The following is a 6,751-nucleotide window of genomic DNA, read 5'->3' on the forward strand; positions in this document are numbered from 1 at the left end:
AGATTTGGACGACACCAGTCTAAATCTTCAACTGGCTATCCAGATGTAGTTTTTCCGCGTTTACGCCAAATTGTCTGAGGCAAATGCCGGGATGGTTTCTTTGAAAAGGATATGGCCGATTTTCTTTCCCCCTGCCGCAATCCAAGATGATGCACCACCTACAATGACTCATCGACGATCTGACTGTGAACCCAAACCTTCCGTCCTTCGATGCCGGTGTACCTGCCGCATCGAGTTGCATTACTATACGATCAGCACTGTTCCATATTCACTTATAGCGACGTGTCCATTTGATGCTTGGTCTAGTGACAAGTCGTAACTCTGTCATATCGCAAAAAACATAACGCAGAAGTTACACCAACTCAAGTGAGATACACTCAAGCACCCGCTCTATACTCTAGATGTCTCGCAACGCAATTATCACACCTCTGGTCCCATGTAGGGTTGACGATTCTATCGGACAAGGATGTGCAGCAGGTAGTTATGGACTTCTCCACGCAGCAAGACACATTGTTTTACCAAACAGATATCTTCAACCTGATGCAGCGGTAGGATTGTTGCCTCAATAGCTCACGGCAATTTTGTCTGATTGGCATACCGATTCATTTTAATGAATCAGAATTATATACAAGAGCTCTTACGATTTGCATACCATAAGAATATTTGTAGTTTTATTGTTTTTGTATGTGCGGTTACACATTGCGCAAATGTTGGGCATGATTTCCAAAACACACAAGTTCTCCAGGCAGTGCATTCCACGGAATTCGAAGCTGAGTGGCTGTTTCTACACATCATCATTCAAAAGTATTTTTCCGCACCTGGAGCCGTTCTCCCACCGTTCAGCAACAATTTAAAATTAACATTTTCCTAAATTATATCTGAGTATTTTAGCAGGGAAAAAAGTGAGTTGCTGGACCATTACATCTGTCTCCACCTAGACAGAAGCAAATTGAGCCTAATTTGTTGATTCGATGAAACAGGCAAACAAGCTGGGCGACTGTCAATGCTGGTAGAGCGAAATAAAATCCATAGAGTCAAGGAACTGTGAGGCTTCATTAGAGAAACAAACATCTTAGCACATTACGTTAGTTTATATTGGAAATATAAGTTATTCAGTCATATCATGTCCTTAACTTCTGCTTCAAAGTGAAAACCTCCCTTAGACATATGGATCTAGTAGTAAATAAAGCAATCACAATAAAAAAAAATGGTTCAAATGGCTCTGAGCACTATGGGACTCAACTGCTGTGGTCATAAGTCCCCTAGAACTTAGAACTACTTAAACCTAACTAACCTAAGGACAGCACACAACACCCAGCCATCACGAGGCAGAGAAAATCCCTGACCCCGCCGGGAATTGAACCCAGGAACCCGGGCGTGGGAAGCGAGAACGCTACCGCACGACCACAAGATGCGGGCAATCACAATCCAGTAGATCCCTGTTTCATTTCATTACAACATATTCCATCATTAAACAAGGTTATTCTCAGTCAATGCCTATGGACAGTGTAATAAATTTTTAAAAAAGTATTATGTTACTATAAATATATATGATCATCCAAGCTGTATCACTTCAAACTACTCACAAAAAAAGGCTATTACATTCACCATTAAAAAATCTTACTCCACAAAAAAATATATAACAAATATCCTTCTTCTCCACATCACTTCCCTCAGCATTTTTTTTAAATTTCAGTATGTTACTGAGGTTATTTTGAAGAATGCCCTCATACCAGCAGCCATAAGTAAAGTGGGACTGGAACAGTACACAATAAACTGATGGAAAGAAAATTGCAGCACCAAAAGCTAATTAACGTATAATAATGAAATTCTGGGAATACATTTGCCTGGGTAACATATTTAAGTGATTAACATAGTAAGATCACAGGTTAATGTAAGTGTGAGATAACCAATTATGAATGTGAAATGCTGCTACATTAACAACCAGTGTAACTGCCAGAATATTGAATGCAAGCATGCAAACACGCGGGTATTATGTTTTATGGGGTGCCAGATCTCGGTTTGTGGGATCAAGTGACTGTTGTTCTTAGATGGTTAATAGAGCAACAGTTAATGCTGTTTGTATTGACACTGGAGATGTCATCCCTTGATGTCCCATATGTGTTCGATTGGGACAGACTTGAAGGAGATCATGTAAGCCAAGACAACATGTCAACACTCTGTAGAGCATGTTGGATTACAACAGAGGTATGTGGGCGAGTGTTATCCAGTTGAAAAATACCTCCTGGAATGCAGTTCATGAATGGCAGCACAACACATCAAATCACAAGACTGACGTACATATTTGTAGTCAGGGTGCATGGTATGACCAAAAGAGTGCTCCTGCTGTCACCAGAAATCACACACCAGACCATCACCCCTGACCATAGCTCCAAGTGTGGGTCCAGTGTGTCTAACATGCAGTCAGGTTGGTCACAGGCTCTCAACTGGCCTCCTTCTAACCAACACACAGCCATCACTGGCACCAAGGTGGAACCAACTTTCATCAGAAAACACAACAGACTTCCACCCTGCTCCCCAATGAGCTCTCACTTGACACCACAGAAGTTGAAAATGACTGTGGTTTGGGGTCAGTGGAGTGCATGCTACAGGGTGTCTGGCTCAGAGCTGTCCTTAAAGTAACCGATTTGTACAAGTTCGTTATGTCACTGTGGTGCCAACTGCTGCTCAGAATTTCTGCTGCAGAGACAGTTAGATGTGCCAGAGCCGTATGCTGAACATGATGGTCTTCTCTTTCAGTAGTGTCACATGGCCGTCTGGACCCCACCTGTCTAGTGACTGTACATTCTCGTGACCACTGCTGCCAACAATTGTGTACAGTGATTTCCCACTGCCAAGTCTTTCTTCAGTATCGCAGAAGGAACATCAAGCTTCTTGTAGTTGTATTACACAACCTCGTTCAGCTGAGAGAGATGTTGATAATAGTGTCTCTGTTAGATTAAATGCGTTCTTGACTAACATCAACTCGCCATGCCCAACATCAAAGGTAACTAACTCTTATGACCATTACAGTGTGTATTTAAAGAAAACTTGATTTGTGTCCTCATAGTGGCACTACTAGCGTGACTTATATGCAACTGACGTGAAATTTGAATTAATATCATCATTCATATATCTAAAAACACTCCAAACTCTAGGGTGTTCTAGTACTGATGGAAAATGCAGGGGCAGGAGAAACCATTCATAACTAAGACACCATGGTGAGGACAGGACTGCTGACACCATTGCTTAACCGAGGAGCACGTAACCTGCTGCTATCATGTGAGTTCTGGCTTTAAACACTGCTGTTTCAGACATCTTGTCTTCAGTGTCCTGTCTTTCCATCTGTATCATTGATCCCCACGGAATCACAGTCTCGGTAGTTACAGCTTAACTCTACTGACACACAGTGATGTGCTGCTTGCTGCCTGTTAGAAGAGTTAAAGACTGCAGCCTGCCTGCTATGGTTGGACTTCACTGCTCCATGCTGCTGCTACAAATGCATCATAGTCATAAGTGATAGAAGATACAGATCTAATGGGCCTTCCTCTGGTGAAGGGTCGAACCGATGACTGCAAGCTGCCATCATCTGCTTGCATAGTGGACATCTGATTGCCACATCCCAGACTGTACATGTACTGACTTCCTGGCTGTACACTGCATGTTCTGAGGGAGCCCTGAGCTTCCACCTTCCTGACAACTGTGATCTGGAAGATGCTGTGGGTACAGGTCTAAGAGCACAGCCATCTTCAAGAGCTGTGAGGCTAGTTGTATCCATAGAGACAGATCTGCAGTCTGCCTCACTGTCTCATGCTGCTGCACCCTGTACCACCTTGCTGTCAGGTAGTGTGCCCGACCTGTCTCAAGCCATGTTGTCTGCCAAAATGCTGTGTCTAGCACTTTCACTGACACCTGAGCCCAGCCCATTTCCAGCATGCAGGAGAAGATAATCATTGCAGCAATCTCTTTAATAAAATGTTATCACAGACACCACAGTTTAACTGACGCCTGTGAGGCTAAGACTGAAACACTCACCAGCCCTTGGAGTTCAGCCTCTGACACTCGTAACATCACCACCTCATCAGTCCAGCGTGAGTGCTCACTGACCTCCTGACCCGAGTGTTGACCATTACAACTGGTGTATGAAGTGGGCCTCTCGATACCTGCCACTGTCCCAGCTGGTGGTCAAGAGTGGTCTTCATGACACCCGACATCACCACAACTGGTTGTCACATTGGCATTATTGTGATCAGCTTCGCTCATCATATAGTCTGCACTTCAGGATGAATGGTGGTGAGTGAGAGTTGTTTTTCTACCTTTTGTTTCATTGTATAATTTGTTGGCCATGCTAGACCACAGAGGTGCCATTTCAATCTGGAAGTAAATCTGGTACAGCACTGTGAACCTCCTGACCTGACCAAGTTTGGAGGCAATTGTTGCAAAATGTATTTGACATCTGTCAGGTGTGCACTTTGTAATCATTCAGGGCATGAGTTGCCACGTACCAAGACTGTGCCAGCCAGATGTTTTACTTGCCAAAGTTGGAGTCATTTGGCACAGGATTGTAATGAATGTACCAACAGATGGACTATGATATGCCTTAAGAATTGGAGTAACTCCTTTTGTATTGTTTAGCTTGTAATTTGAACCTGATATTTGCTTCCCATGTACTGTTTATTTGTTTAGGCACTAGTAGAATACACAGTATGCTGATGGAAACATGATCTGCTAACACGGGTGATTTTCTTGCAGCTATGGGGGAACAGATTGCTGGATAACAAGCTACACTTGTGCAGAAAAGTGGGAATCAGAACATGACTGAAGTCAGGCAGAAGAAAACTGCAGGATAACAAGGAACACAAGCTGGGTGGTTGGTCTGATGAAACATGCCTTGATAAAGTCAGTTTATGACTGATTTGGGAAGCTAATGTGCATGCCATTTACCATAAAACCTTGTGTGATGCACAGGCGTTTGAACAGTTGCCTGAGGGTTTATGACAGAGGTATTGAAAACAGAACGGTACTCGCATCTTTAGAGAAAAATTAAACATGTAAACTCAGAAGCACAAGAAGTCAGTCAAGTAATTCACAAACAGGATCTGAAGACTCAATGTTCAGACATAGGAGCTGACAAAATGAAGAAGTGAATACAGTGTTTTGCCAAGAAGCTGAAAATAGGGCTCTTGGTGTATTTTTGTGTGGCATTCATGCTGGAGTGTCATGCTGGGTTAGAATGGAGACCTTCAGATGTGGTTGTGGCTGTTAGAGTAGCTATGCATATAGAGGAGATAGATATAACAATGAAAAGTCATGGTGACCATTGTGTTTTTGTTTGCACGTGTGATGGGCATCTCTAGAACAGTGTCATCAGCATGTACAATTCTTAAGTCTGTACAACTGCAGCAGAAATCAGTATGAAGGCAGGGTTCCTACGAAAGTAATATATGTCTGAAGCATACGTGTTTCAAAGTTGTTATGAAAGTAGCAGATACACATAAGACATAAACAGTCATGGTGGAGTTCCATAGTTTCTTTGAAAACACAAGTAACAAAAGAAGGTATTTGAATTTCTTGGATGGAAATGGGTATAAAGGCACTCACTGTCCTGTTGTATTATTGCATTGTTAGTACTTTGTCCAACCTGTGTTCTTCCTAATTATCTCAAAAATTCTCTTCAGCATTGATTTTGTTGTGGTTTGTAGTTTTGGCAGTGAACTGTTGCTGACTTTACTTCTATCACTCTTTTCAATTCAGATACGGCCTCAAATTGCCTTCCATTGCAGTAAACACATCTTGCAGATACTCCACAAAGGTTTTCCACAGGGTTCAAACCCAGGATACATGCAGGCTAGGTAAGACACTGATATCTTTATCTTCAAACCACTTTTTTGCTGTAGCAGAAACCTGCAAAGATGCATTATTTCATTGAAACATTAGACTCCTGTCCCCTAGGTCCTCATACATTCTAATCCATTCTGATTCTAGCATCTCAGTGTACCTGTCAGAGTTCATTCTACTGTTCAGGCAAGCAATGCGTGGCTTATCTTTACTGCAGATGGTTGCCAAATCATAAAATTTCCACCATAAAAATTTCTGCTCATTCTTACCTGCTGCTCTGTTTTCAGATTGTGCCAATAATATTGAAATCCATCAGTACCATCTAAATTAACCTTCATCTCATCACTGAAGGTCACTTAATTCCATTCACAAATCCATGACATATGTTTTCAGCCAACTTCAATATAGCCTGTTCATGTTTGTGTGTTAGAGGAGGTTTCTGCTGTTGTTTTTTGAATGCAAGATGTTTGTCATTTGACAAAATTTGTCATACTTGTCTGGCAATTACTGGCAGCTATTAAATCAGCAACATTTTGAGCAGAATAATGGTTTGTAGCCCTAGCTCTGTGCGAAAGTAAGTATTTCAATACCTCAGATAATTTTCTGCTTGCCCATATTTTCTGTTCTGTTCTTATAGTGTGCCCAATCTAACAAATTTAAACATCAATGTACTTGAATGGTTTAATTTCTTGACTATTTGATGATTAGAGAGTGATTTTGCTTTTTCATCACACCACAACTGTTTTTCACGTGGCAATGTCACAATCGTGGTTTACGTACACAGTAAGCTCTGTCACTAATGGTATCTGTTTCCTTTCTGCAGGAAAGACACCCAGCTGCCTTTATACCAAGTTCCACTCTCTACCACCTGAATTGTTGATACCTTGTTATATGCTGTACTACTGAAGCCAAA

This window comes from Schistocerca nitens, chromosome 4, assembly GCF_023898315.1.
Source record: "Schistocerca nitens isolate TAMUIC-IGC-003100 chromosome 4, iqSchNite1.1, whole genome shotgun sequence".
Lineage (NCBI taxonomy): Eukaryota > Metazoa > Arthropoda > Insecta > Orthoptera > Acrididae > Schistocerca > Schistocerca nitens.